Consider the following 24,362-nt stretch of genomic DNA (forward strand, 5'->3'; position numbering starts at 1 on the left):
GATGCAATGCTATCTTTCTAGCTCTCCCTTTTTACTTCCTTTTGGATAAACAGACATATTAGGCAAGCATATTGGAGCTTTCACCTAAATAACTACAGGTGGTGAGATAAGCTGCACAATATAATTGACCTTTCAGTATATTGTTGCACACACACCATCTATTTAGCAAATGCCCTTGTTATCAACAGCAGCCTTTTAAACTCACCTGAGCTAACAGGTATGTGCGCTGGTTACTCTGCTGCGCTTAAAATTTCTTTTTTGGTTTGCTACAATGCCTTTTCTGAAACGTTGTCTCCTTCTGCTGGAACACTGACTTCTTTCATTTAATGCCTGCAGACTATAAAAGAGAACCCAACCCAAAAAGTTTGGTTGATTAGTCTGTGGCATTCTGTTAAACTGTTGCTTATGGCGGTCTCTGTGAGCTTCTCAGCGACATTCAGCCAGCCAGGTATCCTGCCTGCAGTAGATGGAATGTGGCAATGGAACGCTGGCTGCGCGTGTCATAATAGGCTCTGAGCCTTTATATACCTGTGCACAGCAGCAGCCACCTTCAGTCTGCTGCTGGACAGCCAGCAGCAGCAGCAGCAGGAGAGGTATGTAATCAGGAGCCCTCCTGCTAAGGGTAGACAGCTGCTCGTTCCACCCCACCCCCCGCCTTAATTGGTTCTCCTCCCTTCCAACGGTGTTGAGGCGGGTGGGAACAGCAGGGGGTGAAGGTGCTGTGTTTAAAGAGGTGGAGTTATGCAGATCTAAAACGCGTGGATTGCAGCAGCAGCAAGCCGAAAAGTGCAGGCATGTAAGGGATCTAGAGGTTGACAACATGTCTTCTTAACGGGAGTCCAGGAGCTCATCTCCACAAATGGACTTTTCAGGATCCTTGGGTGGCTCCGTAGTTTGAAACCAATTCTGGTTATCGCTTCTCGGCCTTTTGGCTAAGATCAAGTGCAGTGATTTAGCGATTGCTGCCTTGGTTTTGGTTGGAGGTGTCTAGGGTACCTGGCTCGTCGGCCTTGGGGGATCGTCCTTACCTAATTGTGGGGACTTCACCCCCTTGCTGCTATAGGCGTGTCGGCTTAGTCCCCAGACAACGGGAAGTGATCATACTCGCTCCTTCTGTGTGTTGGAGTGGAGATTACGCTCATTCTGTTGGAGAATCATGGCAAAAGAGGCGGAGTTGTGGCCGAAGTTGGAGGTTCCAGAACATGCACGTGTGGAGACCGCTTTCCGGATTTTTGTCCGGAGAGACTGTCAGAAGGTTAAGGACTTTCGGTTTATTATGAAGGAGATCATCTTGGGTGTCGCAAAGGTGAATAAAGAAGACATCGTGGCAGTTATGGATTATCCCCAAAAGGGTGTCTATGACGTGTTTTTTGAGTCTACAAAGATTTTGGAGAACTATATGGATTCTTTTGATGAATTGAGACATGAGAAGTTTGTTGGAATTCGGTTTCAACGTCACGTATTTAGTAGTGAAAAGATGGTGACAGTGAAAATGTTTTCACCACTGGTTCCAGAAGAGGACATTGTCACGTTTTTGAGTGGTTTTGCCAAGTCTGTAGTATCAAAAGGTAAAGTAATGAATGAATTCGGAGTATGGACGGGAAAGTGGAAATTTTTTGTGGAATTTAACATGAACAAGGATAGGAGTTTTTCCTACCCGCCTCAAAGGTTTAAGCTTGGTAAAGTAAGTGGGAATTTATTCTTTAATGGGATGGATTCCTTTTGTTCAATTTGTGAGGTATATGGTCATAAACGTGAAGACTGTACTGCAGAAAAGTGTTGGAAGTGTAAAGCGGAAGGACATGTTTCTAAATCATGTCCAGTAGAAAGGAATAAGTGTAACCTGTGTATGGAAATTGGGCATAGGTTTAAGGAATGCCCAAAGAGAAAGAGTAATAAGGAGAAGATGGAAAGTGCAAAGGCGGAAAAGAAAGAAAAAAAGAAGACGGTAGAGGTTCAGAGGCAAACAGAAGAGGAGGAAGCTGATAAAGAAATGGACAAAGTTAAAAAAGGAATTGCGGAAATGAAGGGAAGTGGTGTGTGTTTTGAAGCTTTTTTTCCAAAGGTAATCGCAAGTGTGAAGGCAAATAAAGAGAGGTTTTTTGAAACCTATAAGGTGGGAAGGACATGGATAGATTATGTGAATACAAACTTTGAATCTTTCTCGCAAGAGAAAGGACTGTTGGAGTATCTAACATATTATGCGTTGAAGGCAGGAATGCAGTAATGTGTTTTGTTTCCTTCCTCTATATATTATGTGTCTGAGAGGAAATACTGGTTGTTGTTTTGTTTTTTTTGTATATGCATTAAATAATGTTTTTTTGTTTTAAAATGACACGATGATGGATTTGGTCCATCACCGTTTTCAGAAGTATGGAATCGAGATGGTACTTGTAATCTGAGTGTTAAGAAAAAAAAAAAAAAAAATCTGTTCTTATCAGTTTAATATCTGATACGTCCCCTATCTGGGGACCATATATTAAATGGATTTTTAGAACAGGGAGATGGAAAAAGAGCTTGCTCTGTCCACTCCACGCATTGACCTGGTATTGCAGTATCTCCAGGACCGGTGCACCCCTTCTTTAATGCAGTTTCTAAAATCAGAAAGAATTGAATTCAATGTTTTTTGTTCATTTTGCTTGTTTGTCGGATTTTGGGATGGACTCTTTGGCTTTGCTTTTCTTCTCCTCATTGGATTTTTCATGTTCAAAGTTGCAGAAGCCAGATTACAAGCTCATTTTGGTTCAACTTCAGCAACTGTGCATTGCATTGCCATGTAATGTGATGCAATGCTATCTTTCTAGCTCTCCCTTTTTACTTCCTTTTGGATAAACAGACATATTAGGCAAGCATTTTGGAGCTTTCACCTAAATAACTACAGGTGGTGAGATAAGCTGCACAATATAATTGACCTTTCAGTATATTGTTGCACACACACCATCTATTTAGCAAATGCCCTTGTTATCAACAGCAGCCTTTTAAACTCACCTGAGCTAACAGGTATGTGCGCTGGTTACTCTGCTGCGCTTAAAATTTCTTTTTTGGTTTGCTACAATGCCTTTTCTGAAACGTTGTCTCCTTCTGCTGGAACACTGACTTCTTTCATTTAATGCCTGCAGACTATAAAAGAGAACCCAACCCAAAAAGTTTGGTTGATTAGTCTGTGGCATTCTGTTAAACTGTTGCTTATGGCGGTCTCTGTGAGCTTCTCAGCGACATTCAGCCAGCCAGGTATCCTGCCTGCAGTAGATGGAATGTGGCAATGGAACGCTGGCTGCGCGTGTCATAATAGGCTCTGAGCCTTTATATACCTGTGCACAGCAGCAGCCACCTTCAGTCTGCTGCTGGACAGCCAGCAGCAGCAGCAGCAGGAGAGGTATGTAATCAGGAGCCCTCCTGCTAAGGGTAGACAGCTGCTCGTTCCACCCCACCCCCCGCCTTAATTGGTTCTCCTCCCTTCCAACGGTGTTGAGGCGGGTGGGAACAGCAGGGGGTGAAGGTGCTGTGTTTAAAGAGGTGGAGTTATGCAGATCTAAAACGCGTGGATTGCAGCAGCAGCAAGCCGAAAAGTGCAGGCATGTAAGGGATCTAGAGGTTGACAACATGTCTTCTTAACGGGAGTCCAGGAGCTCATCTCCACAAATGGACTTTTCAGGATCCTTGGGTGGCTCCGTAGTTTGAAACCAATTCTGGTTATCGCTTCTCGGCCTTTTGGCTAAGATCAAGTGTAGTATCTGTTCTTATCAGTTTAATATCTGATACGTCCCCTATCTGGGGACCATATATTAAATGGATTTTTAGAACAGGGAGATGGAAAAAGAGCTTGCTCTGTCCACTCCACGCATTGACCTGGTATTGCAGTATCTCCAGGACCGGTGCACCCCTTCTTTAATGCAGTTTCTAAAATCAGAAAGAATTGAATTCAATGTTTTTTGTTCATTTTGCTTGTTTGTCGGATTTGGGGATGGACTCTTTGGCTTTGCTTTTCTTCTCCTCATTGGATTTTTCATGTTCAAAGTTGCAGAAGCCAGATTACAAGCTCATTTTGGTTCAACTTCAGAAACTGTGCATTGCATTGCCATGTAATGTGAAGTAATGCTATCTTTCTAGCTCTCCCTTTTTACTTCCTTTTGGATAAACAGACATATTAGGCAAGCATTTTGGAGCTTTTACCTAAATAACTACAGGTGGTGAGATAAGCTGCACAATATAATTGACCTTTCAGTATATTGTTGCACACACACCATCTATTTAGCAAATGCCCTTGTTATCAACAGCAGCCTTTTAAACTCACCTGAGCTAACAGGTATGTGCGCTGGTTACTCTGCTGCGCTTAAAATTTCTTTTTTGGTTTGCTACAATGCCTTTTCTGAAACGTTGTCTCCTTCTGCTGGAACACTGACTTCTTTCATTTAATGCCTGCAGACTATAAAAGAGAACCCAACCCAAAAAGTTTGGTTGATTAGTCTGTGTTATTCTGTTAAACTGTTGCTTATGGCGGTCTCTGTGAGCTTCTCAGCGACATTCAGCCAGCCAGGTATCCTGCCTGCAGTAGATGGAATGTGGCAATGGAACGCTGGCTGCGCGTGTCATAATAGGCTCTGAGCCTTTATATACCTGTGCACAGCAGCAGCCACCTTCAGTCTGCTGCTGGACAGCCAGCAGCAGCAGCAGCAGGAGAGGTATGTAATCAGGAGCCCTCCTGCTAAGGGTAGACAGCTGCTCGTTCCACCCCACCCCCCGCCTTAATTGGTTCTCCTCCCTTCCAATGGTGTTGAGGCGGGTGGGAACAGCAGGGGGTGAAGGTGCTGTGTTTAAAGAGGTGGAGTTATGCAGATCTAAAACGCGTGGATTGCAGCAGCAGCAAGCCGAAAAGTGCAGGCATGTAAGGGATCTAGAGGTTGACAACATGTCTTCTTAACGGGAGTCCAGGAGCTCATCTCCACAAATGGACTTTTCAGGATCCTTGGGTGGCTCCGTAGTTTGAAACCAATTCTGGTTATCGCTTCTCGGCCTTTTGGCTAAGATCAAGTGTAGTATCTGTTCTTATCAGTTTAATATCTGATACGTCCCCTATCTGGGGACCATATATTAAATGGATTTTTAGAACAGGGAGATGGAAAAAGAGCTTGCTCTGTCCACTCCACGCATTGACCTGGTATTGCAATATCTCCAGGACCGGTGCACCCCTTCTTTAATGCAGTTTCTAAAATCAGAAAGAATTGAATTCAATGTTTTTTGTTCATTTTGCTTGTTTGTCGGATTTGGGGATGGACTCTTTGGCTTTGCTTTTCTTCTCCTCATTGGATTTTTCATGTTCAAAGTTGCAGAAGCCAGATTACAAGCTCATTTTGGTTCAACTTCAGCAACTGTGCATTGCATTGCCATGTAATGTGATGCAATGCTATCTTTCTAGCTCTCCCTTTTTACTTCCTTTTGGATAAACAGACATATTAGGCAAGCATTTTGGAGCTTTCACCTAAATAACTACAGGTGGTGAGATAAGCTGCACAATATAATTGACCTTTCAGTATATTGTTGCACACACACCATCTATTTAGCAAATGCCCTTGTTATCAACAGCAGCCTTTTAAACTCACCTGAGCTAACAGGTATGTGCGCTGGTTACTCTGCTGCGCTTAAAATTTCTTTTTTGGTTTGCTACAATGCCTTTTCTGAAACGTTGTCTCCTTCTGCTGGAACACTGACTTCTTTCATTTAATGCCTGCAGACTATAAAAGAGAACCCAACCCAAAAAGTTTGGTTGATTAGTCTGTGGCATTCTGTTAAACTGTTGCTTATGGCGGTCTCTGTGAGCTTCTCAGCGACATTCAGCCAGCCAGGTATCCTGCCTGCAGTAGATGGAATGTGGCAATGGAACGCTGGCTGCGCGTGTCATAATAGGCTCTGAGCCTTTATATACCTGTGCACAGCAGCAGCCACCTTCAGTCTGCTGCTGGACAGCCAGCAGCAGCAGCAGCAGGAGAGGTATGTAATCAGGAGCCCTCCTGCTAAGGGTAGACAGCTGCTCGTTCCACCCCACCCCCCGCCTTAATTGGTTCTCCTCCCTTCCAACGGTGTTGAGGCGGGTGGGAACAGCAGGGGGTGAAGGTGCTGTGTTTAAAGAGGTGGAGTTATGCAGATCTAAAACGCGTGGATTGCAGCAGCAGCAAGCCGAAAAGTGCAGGCATGTAAGGGATCTAGAGGTTGACAACATGTCTTCTTAACGGGAGTCCAGGAGCTCATCTCCACAAATGGACTTTTCAGGATCCTTGGGTGGCTCCGTAGTTTGAAACCAATTCTGGTTATCGCTTCTCGGCCTTTTGGCTAAGATCAAGTGTAGTATCTGTTCTTATCAGTTTAATATCTGATACGTCCCCTATCTGGGGACCATATATTAAATGGATTTTTAGAACAGGGAGATGGAAAAAGAGCTTGCTCTGTCCACTCCACGCATTGACCTGGTATTGCAGTATCTCCAGGACCGGTGCACCCCTTCTTTAATGCAGTTTCTAAAATCAGAAAGAATTGAATTCAATGTTTTTTGTTCATTTTGCTTGTTTGTCGGATTTGGGGATGGACTCTTTGGCTTTGCTTTTCTTCTCCTCATTGGATTTTTCATGTTCAAAGTTGCAGAAGCCAGATTACAAGCTCATTTTGGTTCAACTTCAGCAACTGTGCATTGCATTGCCATGTAATGTGATGCAATGCTATCTTTCTAGCTCTCCCTTTTTACTTCCTTTTGGATAAACAGACATATTAGGCAAGCATTTTGGAGCTTTTACCTAAATAACTACAGGTGGTGAGATAAGCTGCACAATATACTTGACCTTTCAGTATATTGTTGCACACACACCATCTATTTAGCAAATGCCCTTGTTATCAACAGCAGCCTTTTAAACTCACCTGAGCTAACAGGTATGTGCGCTGGTTACTCTGCTGCGCTTAAAATTTCTTTTTTGGTTTGCTACAATGCCTTTTCTGAAACGTTGTCTCCTTCTGCTGGAACACTGACTTCTTTCATTTAATGCCTGCAGACTATAAAAGAGAACCCAACCCAAAAAGTTTGGTTGATTAGTCTGTGTTATTCTGTTAAACTGTTGCTTATGGCGGTCTCTGTGAGCTTCTCAGCGACATTCAGCCAGCCAGGTATCCTGCCTGCAGTAGATGGAATGTGGCAATGGAACGCTGGCTGCGCGTGTCATAATAGGCTCTGAGCCTTTATATACCTGTGCACAGCAGCAGCCACCTTCAGTCTGCTGCTGGACAGCCAGCAGCAGCAGCAGCAGGAGAGGTATGTAATCAGGAGCCCTCCTGCTAAGGGTAGACAGCTGCTCGTTCCACCCCACCCCCCGCCTTAATTGGTTCTCCTCCCTTCCAAGGGTGTTGAGGCGGGTGGGAACAGCAGGGGGTGAAGGTGCTGTGTTTAAAGAGGTGGAGTTATGCAGATCTAAAACGCGTGGATTGCAGCAGCAGCAAGCCGAAAAGTGCAGGCATGTAAGGGATCTAGAGGTTGACAACATGTCTTCTTAACGGGAGTCCAGGAGCTCATCTCCACAAATGGACTTTTCAGGATCCTTGGGTGGCTCCGTAGTTTGAAACCAATTCTGGTTATCGCTTCTCGGCCTTTTGGCTAAGATCAAGTGTAGTATCTGTTCTTATCAGTTTAATATCTGATACGTCCCCTATCTGGGGACCATATATTAAATGGATTTTTAGAACAGGGAGATGGAAAATGAGCTTGCTCTGTCCACTCCACGCATTGACCTGGTATTGCAGTATCTCCAGGACCGGTGCACCCCTTCTTTAATGCAGTTTCTAAAATCAGAAAGAATTGAATTCAATGTTTTTTGTTCATTTTGCTTGTTTGTCGGATTTGGGGATGGACTCTTTGGCTTTGCTTTTCTTCTCCTCATTGGATTTTTCATGTTCAAAGTTGCAGAAGCCAGATTACAAGCTCATTTTGGTTCAACTTCAGCAACTGTGCATTGCATTGCCATGTAATGTGATGCAATGCTATCTTTCTAGCTCTCCCTTTTTACTTCCTTTTGGATAAACAGACATATTAGGCAAGCATTTTGGAGCTTTCACCTAAATAACTACAGGTGGTGAGATAAGCTGCACAATATAATTGACCTTTCAGTATATTGTTGCACACACACCATCTATTTAGCAAATGCCCTTGTTATCAACAGCAGCCTTTTAAACTCACCTGAGCTAACAGGTATGTGCGCTGGTTACTCTGCTGCGCTTAAAATTTCTTTTTTGGTTTGCTACAATGCCTTTTCTGAAACGTTGTCTCCTTCTGCTGGAACACTGACTTCTTTCATTTAATGCCTGCAGACTATAAAAGAGAACCCAACCCAAAAAGTTTGGTTGATTAGTCTGTGGCATTCTGTTAAACTGTTGCTTATGGCGGTCTCTGTGAGCTTCTCAGCGACATTCAGCCAGCCAGGTATCCTACCTGCAGTAGATGGAATGTGGTAATGGAACGCTGGCTGCGCGTGTCATAATAGGCTCTGAGCCTTTATATACCTGTGCACAGCAGCAGCCACCTTCAGTCTGCTGCTGGACAGCCAGCAGCAGCAGCAGCAGGAGAGGTATGTAATCAGGAGCCCTCCTGCTAAGGGTAGACAGCTGCTCGTTCCACCCCACCCCCCGCCTTAATTGGTTCTCCTCCCTTCCAACGGTGTTGAGGCGGGTGGGAACAGCAGGGGGTGAAGGTGCTGTGTTTAAAGAGGTGGAGTTATGCAGATCTAAAACGCGTGGATTGCAGCAGCAGCAAGCCGAAAAGTGCAGGCATGTAAGGGATCTAGAGGTTGACAACATGTCTTCTTAACGGGAGTCCAGGAGCTCATCTCCACAAATGGACTTTTCAGGATCCTTGGGTGGCTCCGTAGTTTGAAACCAATTCTGGTTATCGCTTCTCGGCCTTTTGGCTAAGATCAAGTGTAGTATCTGTTCTTATCAGTTTAATATCTGATACGTCCCCTATCTGGGGACCATATATTAAATGGATTTTTAGAACAGGGAGATGGAAAATGAGCTTGCTCTGTCCACTCCACGCATTGACCTGGTATTGCAGTATCTCCAGGACCGGTGCACCCCTTCTTTAATGCAGTTTCTAAAATCAGAAAGAATTGAATTCAATGTTTTTTGTTCATTTTGCTTGTTTGTCGGATTTGGGGATGGACTCTTTGGCTTTGCTTTTCTTCTCCTCATTGGATTTTTCATGTTCAAAGTTGCAGAAGCCAGATTACAAGCTCATTTTGGTTCAACTTCAGCAACTGTGCATTGCATTGCCATGTAATGTGATGCAATGCTATCTTTCTAGCTCTCCCTTTTTACTTCCTTTTGGATAAACAGACATATTAGGCAAGCATTTTGGAGCTTTCACCTAAATAACTACAGGTGGTGAGATAAGCTGCACAATATAATTGACCTTTCAGTATATTGTTGCACACACACCATCTATTTAGCAAATGCCCTTGTTATCAACAGCAGCCTTTTAAACTCACCTGAGCTAACAGGTATGTGCGCTGGTTACTCTGCTGCGCTTAAAATTTCTTTTTTGGTTTGCTACAATGCCTTTTCTGAAACGTTGTCTCCTTCTGCTGGAACACTGACTTCTTTCATTTAATGCCTGCAGACTATAAAAGAGAACCCAACCCAAAAAGTTTGGTTGATTAGTCTGTGGCATTCTGTTAAACTGTTGCTTATGGCGGTCTCTGTGAGCTTCTCAGCGACATTCAGCCAGCCAGGTATCCTACCTGCAGTAGATGGAATGTGGTAATGGAACGCTGGCTGCGCGTGTCATAATAGGCTCTGAGCCTTTATATACCTGTGCACAGCAGCAGCCACCTTCAGTCTGCTGCTGGACAGCCAGCAGCAGCAGCAGCAGGAGAGGTATGTAATCAGGAGCCCTCCTGCTAAGGGTAGACAGCTGCTCGTTCCACCCCACCCCCCGCCTTAATTGGTTCTCCTCCCTTCCAACGGTGTTGAGGCGGGTGGGAACAGCAGGGGGTGAAGGTGCTGTGTTTAAAGAGGTGGAGTTATGCAGATCTAAAACGCGTGGATTGCAGCAGCAGCAAGCCGAAAAGTGCAGGCATGTAAGGGATCTAGAGGTTGACAACATGTCTTCTTAACGGGAGTCCAGGAGCTCATCTCCACAAATGGACTTTTCAGGATCCTTGGGTGGCTCCGTAGTTTGAAACCAATTCTGGTTATCGCTTCTCGGCCTTTTGGCTAAGATCAAGTGTAGTATCTGTTCTTATCAGTTTAATATCTGATACGTCCCCTATCTGGGGACCATATATTAAATGGATTTTTAGAACAGGGAGATGGAAAAAGAGCTTGCTCTGTCCACTCCACGCATTGACCTGGTATTGCAGTATCTCCAGGACCGGTGCACCCCTTCTTTAATGCAGTTTCTAAAATCAGAAAGAATTGAATTCAATGTTTTTTGTTCATTTTGCTTGTTTGTCGGATTTGGGGATGGACTCTTTGGCTTTGCTTTTCTTCTCCTCATTGGATTTTTCATGTTCAAAGTTGCAGAAGCCAGATTACAAGCTCATTTTGGTTCAACTTCAGCAACTGTGCATTGCATTGCCATGTAATGTGATGCAATGCTATCTTTCTAGCTCTCCCTTTTTACTTCCTTTTGGATAAACAGACATATTAGGCAAGCATTTTGGAGCTTTCACCTAAATAACTACAGGTGGTGAGATAAGCTGCACAATATAATTGACCTTTCAGTATATTGTTGCACACACACCATCTATTTAGCAAATGCCCTTGTTATCAACAGCAGCCTTTTAAACTCACCTGAGCTAACAGGTATGTGCGCTGGTTACTCTGCTGCGCTTAAAATTTCTTTTTTGGTTTGCTACAATGCCTTTTCTGAAACGTTGTCTCCTTCTGCTGGAACACTGACTTCTTTCATTTAATGCCTGCAGACTATAAAAGAGAACCCAACCCAAAAAGTTTGGTTGATTAGTCTGTGGCATTCTGTTAAACTGTTGCTTATGGCGGTCTCTGTGAGCTTCTCAGCGACATTCAGCCAGCCAGGTATCCTGCCTGCAGTAGATGGAATGTGGCAATGGAACGCTGGCTGCGCGTGTCATAATAGGCTCTGAGCCTTTATATACCTGTGCACAGCAGCAGCCACCTTCAGTTTGCTGCTGGACAGCCAGCAGCAGCAGCAGCAGGAGAGGTATGTAATCAGGAGCCCTCCTGCTAAGGGTAGACAGCTGCTCGTTCCACCCCACCCCCCGCCTTAATTGGTTCTCCTCCCTTCCAACGGTGTTGAGGCGGGTGGGAACAGCAGGGGGTGAAGGTGCTGTGTTTAAAGAGGTGGAGTTATGCAGATCTAAAACGCGTGGATTGCAGCAGCAGCAAGCCGAAAAGTGCAGGCATGTAAGGGATCTAGAGGTTGACAACATGTCTTCTTAACGGGAGTCCAGGAGCTCATCTCCACAAATGGACTTTTCAGGATCCTTGGGTGGCTCCGTAGTTTGAAACCAATTCTGGTTATCGCTTCTCGGCCTTTTGGCTAAGATCAAGTGTAGTATCTGTTCTTATCAGTTTAATATCTGATACGTCCCCTATCTGGGGACCATATATTAAATGGATTTTTAGAACAGGGAGATGGAAAAAGAGCTTGCTCTGTCCACTCCACGCATTGACCTGGTATTGCAGTATCTCCAGGACCGGTGCACCCCTTCTTTAATGCAGTTTCTAAAATCAGAAAGAATTGAATTCAATGTTTTTTGTTCATTTTGCTTGTTTGTCGGATTTGGGGATGGACTCTTTGGCTTTGCTTTTCTTCTCCTCATTGGATTTTTCATGTTCAAAGTTGCAGAAGCCAGATTACAAGCTCATTTTGGTTCAACTTCAGCAACTGTGCATTGCATTGCCATGTAATGTGATGCAATGCTATCTTTCTAGCTCTCCCTTTTTACTTCCTTTTGGATAAACAGACATATTAGGCAAGCATTTTGGAGCTTTCACCTAAATAACTACAGGTGGTGAGATAAGCTGCACAATATAATTGACCTTTCAGTATATTGTTGCACACACACCATCTATTTAGCAAATGCCCTTGTTATCAACAGCAGCCTTTTAAACTCACCTGAGCTAACAGGTATGTGCGCTGGTTACTCTGCTGCGCTTAAAATTTCTTTTTTGGTTTGCTACAATGCCTTTTCTGAAACGTTGTCTCCTTCTGCTGGAACACTGACTTCTTTCATTTAATGCCTGCAGACTATAAAAGAGAACCCAACCCAAAAAGTTTGGTTGATTAGTCTGTGGCATTCTGTTAAACTGTTGCTTATGGCGGTCTCTGTGAGCTTCTCAGCGACATTCAGCCAGCCAGGTATCCTGCCTGCAGTAGATGGAATGTGGCAATGGAACGCTGGCTGCGCGTGTCATAATAGGCTCTGAGCCTTTATATACCTGTGCACAGCAGCAGCCACCTTCAGTCTGCTGCTGGACAGCCAGCAGCAGCAGCAGCAGGAGAGGTATGTAATCAGGAGCCCTCCTGCTAAGGGTAGACAGCTGCTCGTTCCACCCCACCCCCCGCCTTAATTGGTTCTCCTCCCTTCCAACGGTGTTGAGGCGGGTGGGAACAGCAGGGGGTGAAGGTGCTGTGTTTAAAGAGGTGGAGTTATGCAGATCTAAAACGCGTGGATTGCAGCAGCAGCAAGCCGAAAAGTGCAGGCATGTAAGGGATCTAGAGGTTGACAACATGTCTTCTTAACGGGAGTCCAGGAGCTCATCTCCACAAATGGACTTTTCAGGATCCTTGGGTGGCTCCGTAGTTTGAAACCAATTCTGGTTATCGCTTCTCGGCCTTTTGGCTAAGATCAAGTGTAGTATCTGTTCTTATCAGTTTAATATCTGATACGTCCCCTATCTGGGGACCATATATTAAATGGATTTTTAGAACAGGGAGATGGAAAAAGAGCTTGCTCTGTCCACTCCACGCATTGACCTAGTATTGCAGTATCTCCAGGACCGGTGCACCCCTTCTTTAATGCAGTTTCTAAAATCAGAAAGAATTGAATTCAATGTTTTTTGTTCATTTTGCTTGTTTGTCGGATTTGGGGATGGACTCTTTGGCTTTGCTTTTCTTCTCCTCATTGGATTTTTCATGTTCAAAGTTGCAGAAGCCAGATTACAAGCTCATTTTGGTTCAACTTCAGCAACTGTGCATTGCATTGCCATTTAATGTGATGCAATGCTATCTTTCTGGCTCTCCCTTTTTACTTCCTTTTGGATAAACAGACATATTAGGCAAGCATTTTGGAGCTTTCACCTAAATAACTACAGGTGGTGAGATAAGCTGCACAATATAATTGACCTTTCAGTATATTGTTGCACACACACCATCTATTTAGCAAATGCCCTTGTTATCAACAGCAGCCTTTTAAACTCACCTGAGCTAACAGGTATGTGCGCTGGTTACTCTGCTGCGCTTAAAATTTCTTTTTTGGTTTGCTACAATGCCTTTTCTGAAACGTTGTCTCCTTCTGCTGGAACACTGACTTCTTTCATTTAATGCCTGCAGACTATAAAAGAGAACCCAACCCAAAAAGTTTGGTTGATTAGTCTGTGGCATTCTGTTAAACTGTTGCTTATGGCGGTCTCTGTGAGCTTCTCAGCGACATTCAGCCAGCCAGGTATCCTGCCTGCAGTAGATGGAATGTGGCAATGGAACGCTGGCTGCGCGTGTCATAATAGGCTCTGAGCCTTTATATACCTGTGCACAGCAGCAGCCACCTTCAGTCTGCTGCTGGACAGCCAGCAGCAGCAGCAGCAGGAGAGGTATGTAATCAGGAGCCCTCCTGCTAAGGGTAGACAGCTGCTCGTTCCACCCCACCCCCCGCCTTAATTGGTTCTCCTCCCTTCCAACGGTGTTGAGGCGGGTGGGAACAGCAGGGGGTGAAGGTGCTGTGTTTAAAGAGGTGGAGTTATGCAGATCTAAAACGCGTGGATTGCAGCAGCAGCAAGCCGAAAAGTGCAGGCATGTAAGGGATCTAGAGGTTGACAACATGTCTTCTTAACGGGAGTCCAGGAGCTCATCTCCACAAATGGACTTTTCAGGATCCTTGGGTGGCTCCGTAGTTTGAAACCAATTCTGGTTATCGCTTCTCGGCCTTTTGGCTAAGATCAAGTGTAGTATCTGTTCTTATCAGTTTAATATCTGATACGTCCCCTATCTGGGGACCATATATTAAATGGATTTTTAGAACAGGGAGATGGAAAAAGAGCTTGCTCTGTCCACTCCACGCATTGACCTGGTATTGCAGTATCTCCAGGACCGGTGCACCCCTTCTTTAATGCAGTTTCTAAAATCAGAAAGAATTGAATTCAATGTTTTTTGTTCATTTTGCTTGTTTGTCGGATTTGGGGATGGACTCTTTGGCTTTGCTTTTCTTCTCCTCATTGGATTTTTCATGTTCAAAGTTGCAGAAGCCAGATTACAAGCTCATTTTGGTTCAACTTCAGCAACTGTGCATTGCATTGCCATGTAATGTGATGCAATGCTATCTTTCTAGCTCTCCCTTTTTACTTCCTTTTGGATAAACAGACATATTAGGCAAGCATTTTGGAGCTTTCACCTAAATAACTACAGGTGGTGAGATAAGCTGCACAATATAATTGACCTTTCAGTATATTGTTGCACACACACCATCTATTTAGCAAATGCCCTTGTTATCAACAGCAGCCTTTTAAACTCACCTGAGCTAACAGGTATGTGCGCTGGTTACTCTGCTGCGCTTAAAATTTCTTTTTTGGTTTGCTACAATGCCTTTTCTGAAACGTTGTCTCCTTCTGCTGGAACACTGACTTCTTTCATTTAATGCCTGCAGACTATAAAAGAGAACCCAACCCAAAAAGTTTGGTTGATTAGTCTGTGGCATTCTGTTAAACTGTTGCTTATGGCGGTCTCTGTGAGCTTCTCAGCGACATTCAGCCAGCCAGGTATCCTGCCTGCAGTAGATGGAATGTGGCAATGGAACGCTGGCTGCGCGTGTCATAATAGGCTCTGAGCCTTTATATACCTGTGCACAGCAGCAGCCACCTTCAGTCTGCTGCTGGACAGCCAGCAGCAGCAGCAGCAGGAGAGGTATGTAATCAGGAGCCCTCCTGCTAAGGGTAGACAGCTGCTCGTTCCACCCCACCCCCCGCCTTAATTGGTTCTCCTCCCTTCCAACGGTGTTGAGGCGGGTGGGAACAGCAGGGGGTGAAGGTGCTGTGTTTAAAGAGGTGGAGTTATGCAGATCTAAAACGCGTGGATTGCAGCAGCAGCAAGCCGAAAAGTGCAGGCATGTAAGGGATCTAGAGGTTGACAACATGTCTTCTTAACGGGAGTCCAGGAGCTCATCTCCACAAATGGACTTTTCAGGATCCTTGGGTGGCTCCGTAGTTTGAAACCAATTCTGGTTATCGCTTCTCGGCCTTTTGGCTAAGATCAAGTGTAGTATCTGTTCTTATCAGTTTAATATCTGATACGTCCCCTATCTGGGGACCATATATTAAATGGATTTTTAGAACAGGGAGATGGAAAAAGAGCTTGCTCTGTCCACTCCACGCATTGACCTAGTATTGCAGTATCTCCAGGACCGGTGCACCCCTTCTTTAATGCAGTTTCTAAAATCAGAAAGAATTGAATTCAATGTTTTTTGTTCATTTTGCTTGTTTGTCGGATTTGGGGATGGACTCTTTGGCTTTGCTTTTCTTCTCCTCATTGGATTTTTCATGTTCAAAGTTGCAGAAGCCAGATTACAAGCTCATTTTGGTTCAACTTCAGCAACTGTGCATTGCATTGCCATTTAATGTGATGCAATGCTATCTTTCTGGCTCTCCCTTTTTACTTCCTTTTGGATAAACAGACATATTAGGCAAGCATTTTGGAGCTTTCACCTAAATAACTACAGGTGGTGAGATAAGCTGCACAATATAATTGACCTTTCAGTATATTGTTGCACACACACCATCTATTTAGCAAATGCCCTTGTTATCAACAGCAGCCTTTTAAACTCACCTGAGCTAACAGGTATGTGCGCTGGTTACTCTGCTGCGCTTAAAATTTCTTTTTTGGTTTGCTACAATGCCTTTTCTGAAACGTTGTCTCCTTCTGCTGGAACACTGACTTCTTTCATTTAATGCCTGCAGACTATAAAAGAGAACCCAACCCAAAAAGTTTGGTTGATTAGTCTGTGGCATTCTGTTAAACTGTTGCTTATGGCGGTCTCTGTGAGCTTCTCAGCGACATTCAGCCAGCCAGGTATCCTGCCTGCAGTAGATGGAATGTGGCAATGGAACGCTGGCTGCGCGTGTCATAATAGGCTCTGAGCCTTTATATACCTGTGCACAGCAGCAGCCACCTTCAGTCTGCTGCTGGACAGCCAGCAGCAGCAGCAGCAGGAGAGGTATGTAATCAGGAGCCCTCCTGCTAAGGGTAGACAGCTGCTCGTTCCACCCCACCCCCCGCCTTAATTGGTTCTCCTCCCTTCCAACGGTGTTGAGGCGGGTGGGAACAGCAGGGGGTGAAGGTGCTGTGTTTAAAGAGGTGGAGTTATGCAGATCTAAAACGCGTGGATTGCAGCAGCAGCAAGCCGAAAAGTGCAGGCATGTAAGGGATCTAGAGGTTGACAACATGTCTTCTTAACGGGAGTCCAGGAGCTCATCTCCACAAATGGACTTTTCAGGATCCTTGGGTGGCTCCGTAGTTTGAAACCAATTCTGGTTATCGCTTCTCGGCCTTTTGGCTAAGATCAAGTGTAGTATCTGTTCTTATCAGTTTAATATCTGATACGTCCCCTATCTGGGGACCATATATTAAATGGATTTTTAGAACAGGGAGATGGAAAAAGAGCTTGCTCTGTCCACTCCACGCATTGACCTGGTATTGCAGTATCTCCAGGACCGGTGCACCCCTTCTTTAATGCAGTTTCTAAAATCAGAAAGAATTGAATTCAATGTTTTTTGTTCATTTTGCTTGTTTGTCGGATTTGGGGATGGACTCTTTGGCTTTGCTTTTCTTCTCCTCATTGGATTTTTCATGTTCAAAGTTGCAGAAGCCAGATTACAAGCTCATTTTGGTTCAACTTCAGCAACTGTGCATTGCATTGCCATTTAATGTGATGCAATGCTATCTTTCTGGCTCTCCCTTTTTACTTCCTTTTGGATAAACAGACATATTAGGCAAGCATTTTGGAGCTTTCACCTAAATAACTACAGGTGGTGAGATAAGCTGCACAATATAATTGACCTTTCAGTATATTGTTGCACACACACCATCTATTTAGCAAATGCCCTTGTTATCAACAGCAGCCTTTTAAACTCACCTGAGCTAACAGGTATGTGCGCTGGTTACTCTGCTGCGCTTAAAATTTCTTTTTTGGTTTGCTACAATGCCTTTTCTGAAACGTTGTCTCCTTCTGCTGGAACACTGACTTCTTTCATTTAATGCCTGCAGACTATAAAAGAGAACCCAACCCAAAAAGTTTGGTTGATTAGTCTGTGGCATTCTGTTAAACTGTTGCTTATGGCGGTCTCTGTGAGCTTCTCAGCGACATTCAGCCAGCCAGGTATCCTGCCTGCAGTAGATGGAATGTGGCAATGGAACGCTGGCTGCGCGTGTCATAATAGGCTCCGAGCCTTTATATACCTGTGCACAGCAGCAGCCACCTTCAGTCTGCTGCTGGACAGCCAGCAGCAGCAGCAGCAGGAGAGGTATGTAATCAGGAGCCCTCCTGCTAAGGGTAGACAGCTGCTCGTTCCACCCCACCCCCCGCCTTAATTGGTTCTCCTCCCTTCCAACGGTGTTGAGGCGGGTGGGAACAGCAGGGGGTGAAGGTGCTGTGTTTAAAGAGGTGGAGTTATGCAGATCTAAAACGCGTGGATTGCAGCAGCAGCAAGCCGAAAAGTGCAGGCATGTAAGGGATCTAGAGGTTGACAACATGTCTTCTTAACGGGAGTCCAGGAGCTCATCTCCACAAATGGACTTTTCAGGATCCTTGGGTGGCTCCGTAGTTTGAAACCAATTCTGGTTATCGCTTCTCGGCCTTTTGGCTAAGATCAAGTGTAGTATCTGTTCTTATCAGTTTAATATCTGATACGTCCCCTATCTGGGGACCATATATTAAATGGATTTTTAGAACAGGGAGATGGAAAAAGAGCTTGCTCTGTCCACTCCACGCATTGACCTGGTATTGCAGTATCTCCAGGACCGGTGCACCCCTTCTTTAATGCAGTTTCTAAAATCAGAAAGAATTGAATTCAATGTTTTTTGTTCATTTTGCTTGTTTGTCGGATTTTGGGATGGACTCTTTGGCTTTGCTTTTCTTCTCCTCATTGGATTTTTCATGTTCAAAGTTGCAGAAGCCAGATTACAAGCTCATTTTGGTTCAACTTCAGCAACTGTGCATTGCATTGCCATTTAATGTGATGCAATGCTATCTTTCTGGCTCTCCCTTTTTACTTCCTTTTGGATAAACAGACATATAAGGCAAGCATTTTGGAGCTTTCACCTAAATAACTACAGGTGGTGAGATAAGCTGCACAATATAATTGACCTTTCAGTATATTGTTGCACACACACCATCTATTTAGCAAATGCCCTTGTTATCAACAGCAGCCTTTTAAACTCACCTGAGCTAACAGGTATGTGCGCTGGTTACTCTGCTGCGCTTAAAATTTCTTTTTTGGTTTGCTACAATGCCTTTTCTGAAACGTTGTCTCCTTCTGCTGGAACACTGACTTCTTTCATTTAATGCCTGCAGACTATAAAAGAGAACCCAACCCAAAAAGTTTGGTTGATTAGTCTGTGGCATTCTGTTAAACTGTTGCTTATGGCGGTCTCTGTGAGCTTCTCAGCGACATTCAGCCAGCCAGGTATCCTGCCTGCAGTAGATGGAATGTGGCAATGGAACGCTGGCTGCGCGTGTCATAATAGGCTCTGAGCCTTTATATACCTGAGCACAGCAGCAGCCACCTTCAGTCTGCTGCTGGACAGCCAGCAGCAGCAGCAGCAGGAGAGGTATGTAATCAGGAGCCCTCCTGCTAAGGGTAGACAGCTGCTCGTTCCACCCCACCCCCCGCCTTAATTGGTTCTCCTCCCTTCCAACGGTGTTGAGGCGGGTGGGAACAGCAGGGGGTGAAGGTGCTGTGTTTAAAGAGGTGGAGTTATGCAGATCTAAAACGCGTGGATTGCAGCAGCAGCAAGCCGAAAAGTGCAGGCATGTAAGGGATCTAGAGGTTGACAACATGTCTTCTTAACGGGAGTCCAGGAGCTCATCTCCACAAATGGACTTTTCAGGATCCTTGGGTGGCTCCGTAGTTTGAAACCAATTCTGGTTATCGCTTCTCGGCCTTTTGGCTGCGATCGTATGACTGTACCTTGATTGGTGCGAGTCTCCTGGAGGAATCCGGACCCTTTTGTGGAGGATTTTCTGCTTTTTCCTGTGGTATTCCATACCGACAGAATCCAAGATGTCTTTTGTGAAGAACACCATCCGTTTGTCCGTGGATCCATCTGACCAGAACAAGAACAACGTGGTTTTCATTGTCCAAGACATCGTTGAAGGCAAAGCTGGAGCAAGACGTTCTGAGATCTTCAGTGTCAACGAATTTTCACGTCAAGGTAATTATGACGTTACCTTTATGGACCAGGATGTTTGCCTTAATGTCTTTGAATGGCTCCGTGGTCACTCTAGTGACCCCTGCTTGGAAGGAGTTAGATGGGAACCTTTGTTTGGTCTGCAAGAAAAGGAGGTGACTGTGACTGTCTATAACCCTTTTACAGACCCTGAGCTGCTGGAGTGCTTCCTCTCTCGCTACTGTGAATATGTGCGGAAGGGAGTGAAGCAAGTCAATTGTCTAGGAATCTTTAACTGTCAGTATAAATTCCGTGTGAAATTGAAAAGGGATCCTGACAGTGTGGGGGGCTTTAGACACCCTCCATCAAATTTTTCCGTTGCAGGCCATAGAGGTTTCCTCTTTTACCCAGGCCAGCCCATGTTTTGCCGTAGATGCTTTTCTTTCGGACATACCATGTTAACATGCCTTAAAGGGCAGTGTTGCCGAAATTGCAGAAAGGAGGGGCATATGGCCAACCAGTGTCCAGAGGCCAAGTCCTGTGATGTCTGTGGGAGTAGTGATCACATGTATAAGGACTGTCCTATGAGTGCACCTAGACGTTCTGATAAAGAACAGAAGGAGGAGGAGCTGGAGAGGAGGCAGATGGCAAGCGCACTGAAAGTGCTGGAAAGATTGGAGAGGGAGGAGAGAGAGGGAAGGAGGCGGGAAACTGGTAGAGCCTCTCCCTCTACGGCGCCAGAGGAGGTGTCCCTGAGACCATGTTCTTCTTCTGCTGAAGAAATGAGGAAGAAGCGGAGGGAAGAAAAGGAGTTCTGGAGGGAAGTGGCAAAGGTGGAGAAAAAGGCAGTGTCTGCGAGAATATCTAGGAAAGTGGTGGAAGCAGAGCTGCCTGAGATGATGACTTTTGGAGAGGCAATGGACGCAACAGGATGTGAAGTGCAAATCTCGGAACCCGACAGTCCTGAACACCCTTCGGGTCCTGAAAACACTGAAGATTTTTCTTCGGAGGATGATAGGGGTGCAAAGAAGAGTCGTAGGGAGGATGGTGGGGGCAGTGATGATGCAGATTTTAGTGAGCCTCAGAGGAAGATCAGAACTGCCAGAATGAGGAGTGTGGCTGGTGAAGCCAGCGGGTCGGAAACCAGCTGTTCTGTTCTGATGGCGGAGGAGGATAGTGGTGGTGCTGGATAGTGTCACCATATAATATTGTAAATGTTTTTTCTTTTTGTCCTCTTGTGAGCTTTGGTTTAGGCCAAAGGCTATTTCTTTGTGTAATTGGTGAAGGAGTAGAAGTATTATGGGATTTACCATAGTGTCCCAAAACGTAAGAGTGTTTAAAAGTAAAGTAAGAAGAGCTGCTATTTTTGAGTTTTTAGCTATGCAAAATGCATCTATTTTTTGTTTACAAGAATGTGGGGTAGTGGATGGTGTGAAAGGGGATGAATGGTCTTATGGAGCGTCTGTGTGGTCGGGGAGTGCATGTAATAAGAATGATGGTGTGGGTATTTTGGTTAAAGGAAGGGAGGTTGTTTTGAGTGATTATTTGGTTATTGAGGTGGGGAGATGTATCCTTGCTAATTTTGTATACAAGAATGTAAAGTTTTGTGTTATTAATGTTTATGCGCCAGTTGAAAAAAATGAGCGCAAAAATTTATTTGAAAAAATTAAGCTTTTTGTTCCAGGAAGAATACCTGTGGTAATTGTGGGTGATATGAACTGTGATGTGGGGAGAGTGAATGTGGATGTGTCTGGGAAAGCATTATTGGAGTTAGTGAATGATTTTGGGTTGTGTGATATGCAGCGCGTGTGTAACATGAATCCTTTGTTGAACACTTTCTTTTCTGAGAGTGGTAGGGTACAATCCAGATTGGATTATTGTTTTATTTCTAAAAATATGGTTTCTGTTAATTATAGGCAGGAAAACGTTCTTTTTTCAGATCATGTGTGTATGTTGTGTGAGTTGGATATAAAAGTTGATGGAGTGTTTGGGAGAGGATTGTGGAAGTTAAATGTTAAACTGTTAGAGAATGAAGATGTGAGAAAGGAGTATGAAAGGCGGTATGAAGAATGGTGTAAGCATAAAAATGAGTTTGGGAATGTTTGTGAGTGGTGGGACTGGGTGAAGAAACAAACAAAAATGTTCTTTAAAAATTTAGGATACAAGTATGCAGCAATTAAAAGAGAGAGTTTTGTTAAACTGAACGTGCGGTTGAGCGTTTTGTATAAGTTAAGAGAAGGAGGAGTTGAGGTGGAGGAGGAGATTTTAGAGGTAAAAAAGGAGATTAGTGAGTTTTTGTTGGAGAGAGGGAGAAGCATAGTGTTTAGGGCAAAGATTGATAAGATGGAGCAGGATGAGAAATGTTCTCGGTTTTTCTTTAAAAAAGTTTTTGGAAAGAAACAGAGTATGAGCGTGGTGTATGGAGCAGATGGAAGTGAGGTGAGTGGAGAGGATATGTGTGAAGAGGTGGCTAAGTTTTATGAGGATCTGTATGCAGTGAAACAGAGGGATGAATGTTTGGAGAATGATGTTTTGAGTGTGTTAGAGAGTAAGTTGAGTGAAGCAGAAAGAGAGAGAGTGATGGGTGAGGTGACTGGTGATGAGGTATGGAAGGTTATGTGTAGTATGGCTTTGAATAAGACGCCGGGGGAGGATGGCCTCCCAGTAGAATTTTATCGTGTGATGTGGGGTGTGATTGGTAAGGACTTTGTGGATGTATGTAAGTATATGTGGGGAAACATGGAGGTGGCTGAGAGTATGCGTGCAGGTATGGTTGTGTTAATTCCTAAGAAAGGGGATTTGAAAAGTCTGAGGAATTGGAGGCCAATAACGTTACTTAATTGTGATTATAAAATCTATGCAAAACTTATGGCTAATAGGATGCGTGATGTGATAGAGAGTGTGATTGGGGATGAGCAGTGTTGTGCGGTACCTGGGAGGCGGATTCATGAGTGTGTGTGTATGTTAAGAGATTGTCTATGGGATTGCATGGGTCGTAAGAAGAGTGTATTTTTGTTAAGTTTGGATTTTGAAAAGGCTTATGATAGGTTGTCGCATGGTTTTTTGTTCAGAGTGTTGTTAAAAATGGGTTTTCCGGCTGATTTTGTTGGGCGAGTGAGAAGTTTGTATGCGGGTGTTTATAGCTGTGTTTTAATGAATGGGTATGTGGGTAGGAAAGTGAATGTCTTTTCGGGTGTGCGACAGGGGTGTCCTTTGTCCCCTGTAGAATTTATTTGTGCAATTGAGCCATTGTTGTGTATGCTGAGGAAAGATAAGGTAATTCGTGGTGTGCAAGTGCCGGGAGGTGGAGGAAAAGAATGGAAGGTGAGTGGTTATATGGATGACGTGTGTGTATTATGTGATTCTGAATGTTCGGTGAGGCGGGTGAAGTTGTTAGTGTCTATTTTTTGTGGTGCATCTGCGTTTAAAGTGAATTGGGAAAAGAGTGAGTGTAAGGGTTTTGGAGGCGGAAGTTTAAGTAGGGATGTAGGTGTGAATGTAGTGAATGGACCTATTAAAGTTTTGGGTGTGAAGTTTTCAGAGAGTTTGGATGGGAAAGAAAGTTGGGATGATGCGAAAGGAAAAGTTGAGCAGAAGTTGAATTTTTGGAAATTGAGGAGTTTATCCTTTTTTGGGAAGATTTTAATTGTTAAGAGTGTGGTGTTGCCAATATTTTTATATATTGCGGTAGTATTTCCACCAGGATATATGTGTATGAGAAGCTTGAATAGAATTTTATTTGTTTTTTTGTGGAACTCGAAAATGGAGAGAGCTAGGAGAGAAATTTTGGTTAAAAGAGTGGAAAAAGGTGGTTTGGGTTTTCCGAATTTGGACGTGTTTTTTGGTGTGAATATCGTTGTGTTTGTTTTGAAAGTGATTAGGGCGGATGGAAAGTTTTCATCTATGTGTAGGTATTTATTTGGAGCGTATTTGTTTCGTTTAAAGTGGCAAGAAAGGGATTTGCGATGTCCGATTGCTTTTGAGGTGCCTGTATGGTATGTGTGGGTTTATAAGTTTTTGGTGAGGTATGAACTGTGTGATGCAGATGTGAGATTGCTGGAGAATAAGAAGGCTGTGTATAGGATGATTGAATGTAGAGAGGTAGAATGTGGAATAAATATGGTTAGGGGTGGTGATGTGCAGAAGGTTTGGAAGAAAGTGCGGATGAGTGGTATGACCAACAAACAGAGTGAAGTTGTGTGGCAGTCTTTACATGGAGTATTACCTGTGAGAGAGTTTCAGAGGAATAGAGGTTTGGTGAGGAGTGAAATGTGTCCAAGAAATGGCTGTGGTGGAAGGGAAAGTGTGTTGCATGTTTTTTGGAATTGCCAGTATGCTAGAGATGTGATTGGGAGAATGGGGCCTTTGTGTAAAGAATTGTGTGGTGTGAATTTGTTGTCTTTTGAGTTGTTTATGTTTGGTTTGGGAATATGTGATGGGACGAAGGAAAGAGTCTTGTGGTTGATGCTTGCATGTATAAAGGAAGTGTTATGGGATGTGAGGAATGTGTATGTGTTTAAAAGGAAGGAAATTGCTGTAAAGGATAGTGTGAAGGTGATTTTGGGGAAGATGTATGTGTGTTTCCTATGGGACAAAAAGAGGAGAGGGGAAGTGGATGCGGAGGGAATATGGAAAGTTAAAAAGTGGAGATATATTGTTAGTACCTCTTGATTTTTGTTATTGTTGTTTTGAAATATGAAATAAATATTTCCGATGATGATGGGGACAGCAAATTGCGTATTGGATTTGACGCAGC

General features: G+C 44.1%; 13 non-coding genes across 13 annotated transcripts; all 13 read left to right on the plus strand.

Annotated features, from left to right (window-relative positions):
* Positions 1-2,396: 2,396 nt before the first annotated feature.
* Positions 2,397-2,580, plus strand: LOC141196385 (U2 spliceosomal RNA). Its single transcript, XR_012268917.1, has one exon. It is a non-coding gene; the product is annotated as a U2 spliceosomal RNA (small nuclear RNA).
* A 1,115-nt stretch (positions 2,581-3,695) lies between these two features.
* On the plus strand, positions 3,696-3,886 carry LOC141196693 (U2 spliceosomal RNA). The gene has a single exon (XR_012269093.1). It is a non-coding gene; the product is annotated as a U2 spliceosomal RNA (small nuclear RNA).
* Positions 3,887-5,001: 1,115 nt separating this feature from the next.
* LOC141195722 (U2 spliceosomal RNA) lies at positions 5,002-5,192 on the plus strand. Its single transcript, XR_012268300.1, has one exon. It is a non-coding gene; the product is annotated as a U2 spliceosomal RNA (small nuclear RNA).
* A 1,115-nt stretch (positions 5,193-6,307) lies between these two features.
* LOC141196694 (U2 spliceosomal RNA) lies at positions 6,308-6,498 on the plus strand. The gene has a single exon (XR_012269094.1). It is a non-coding gene; the product is annotated as a U2 spliceosomal RNA (small nuclear RNA).
* Positions 6,499-7,613: 1,115 nt separating this feature from the next.
* On the plus strand, positions 7,614-7,804 carry LOC141195841 (U2 spliceosomal RNA). Its single transcript, XR_012268416.1, has one exon. It is a non-coding gene; the product is annotated as a U2 spliceosomal RNA (small nuclear RNA).
* Positions 7,805-8,919: 1,115 nt separating this feature from the next.
* On the plus strand, positions 8,920-9,110 carry LOC141195842 (U2 spliceosomal RNA). Its single transcript, XR_012268417.1, has one exon. It is a non-coding gene; the product is annotated as a U2 spliceosomal RNA (small nuclear RNA).
* Positions 9,111-10,225: 1,115 nt separating this feature from the next.
* LOC141196695 (U2 spliceosomal RNA) lies at positions 10,226-10,416 on the plus strand. The gene has a single exon (XR_012269095.1). It is a non-coding gene; the product is annotated as a U2 spliceosomal RNA (small nuclear RNA).
* Positions 10,417-11,531: 1,115 nt separating this feature from the next.
* On the plus strand, positions 11,532-11,722 carry LOC141196696 (U2 spliceosomal RNA). Its single transcript, XR_012269096.1, has one exon. It is a non-coding gene; the product is annotated as a U2 spliceosomal RNA (small nuclear RNA).
* A 1,115-nt stretch (positions 11,723-12,837) lies between these two features.
* LOC141196092 (U2 spliceosomal RNA) lies at positions 12,838-13,028 on the plus strand. The gene has a single exon (XR_012268658.1). It is a non-coding gene; the product is annotated as a U2 spliceosomal RNA (small nuclear RNA).
* Positions 13,029-14,143: 1,115 nt separating this feature from the next.
* LOC141196697 (U2 spliceosomal RNA) lies at positions 14,144-14,334 on the plus strand. Its single transcript, XR_012269097.1, has one exon. It is a non-coding gene; the product is annotated as a U2 spliceosomal RNA (small nuclear RNA).
* Positions 14,335-15,449: 1,115 nt separating this feature from the next.
* On the plus strand, positions 15,450-15,640 carry LOC141196093 (U2 spliceosomal RNA). The gene has a single exon (XR_012268659.1). It is a non-coding gene; the product is annotated as a U2 spliceosomal RNA (small nuclear RNA).
* A 1,115-nt stretch (positions 15,641-16,755) lies between these two features.
* LOC141196698 (U2 spliceosomal RNA) lies at positions 16,756-16,946 on the plus strand. Its single transcript, XR_012269098.1, has one exon. It is a non-coding gene; the product is annotated as a U2 spliceosomal RNA (small nuclear RNA).
* Positions 16,947-18,061: 1,115 nt separating this feature from the next.
* Positions 18,062-18,252, plus strand: LOC141196700 (U2 spliceosomal RNA). Its single transcript, XR_012269100.1, has one exon. It is a non-coding gene; the product is annotated as a U2 spliceosomal RNA (small nuclear RNA).
* The last annotated feature ends 6,110 nt before the right edge of the window (positions 18,253-24,362 follow it).

The sequence above is a fragment of the Phyllobates terribilis genome, unplaced genomic scaffold (assembly GCF_046119375.1).
Source record: "Phyllobates terribilis strain yellow unplaced genomic scaffold, ASM4611937v1 Scaffold_74__1_contigs__length_7073193, whole genome shotgun sequence".
NCBI classification, from domain to species: domain Eukaryota; kingdom Metazoa; phylum Chordata; class Amphibia; order Anura; family Dendrobatidae; genus Phyllobates; species Phyllobates terribilis.